This window comes from Habropoda laboriosa, unplaced genomic scaffold, assembly GCF_001263275.1.
Source record: "Habropoda laboriosa isolate 0110345459 unplaced genomic scaffold, ASM126327v1 scaffold11, whole genome shotgun sequence".
Lineage (NCBI taxonomy): Eukaryota > Metazoa > Arthropoda > Insecta > Hymenoptera > Apidae > Habropoda > Habropoda laboriosa.
The window spans coordinates 2,161,029-2,161,516 of record NW_017100150.1 but is presented as its reverse complement, the minus strand read 5'-3'; positions in this window follow the sequence as shown (position 1 = coordinate 2,161,516).

Here is a 488-nt window from a genome sequence, read left to right as displayed (position 1 = left end):
GAATCGCCTCGATTCTTGGAAATTTGGTCATTTCTCGGAAATGACGAAAATTCCAGGAATTCTCGAGAACTGAAATTTTCGAGGGGCCACTGGTCAATTCTTGGAATCGACTCGATTCTTGGAAATTTGGTCACTTCCAAGAAATGACGAAAATTCCAGGAATTCTCGAGAACTGAAATTTTCGAAGGCCCAGTGGCCAATTATCGGAATCGCCTCGATTCTTGGAAATTTCGTCACTTCTGAGAAATGACGTAAATTCCAAGAATCGAGTCGATTCCAGGAAGCGACCTCCTGTCACATCATGTTCGCCTATTAGAAAGTCGATTTTCGGCCAAAAATTTTCGAAAGTCGGAAATTCTCATTTTGTAATAGGCGAACATGATGTGAAAGGAGGTCGATTCCTGGAATCGACTCGATTCTCGGATATTTCGTCATTTCCGAGAAATGACGTAAATTCCAGGAATTCTCGAGAACTGAAATTTTCGAAG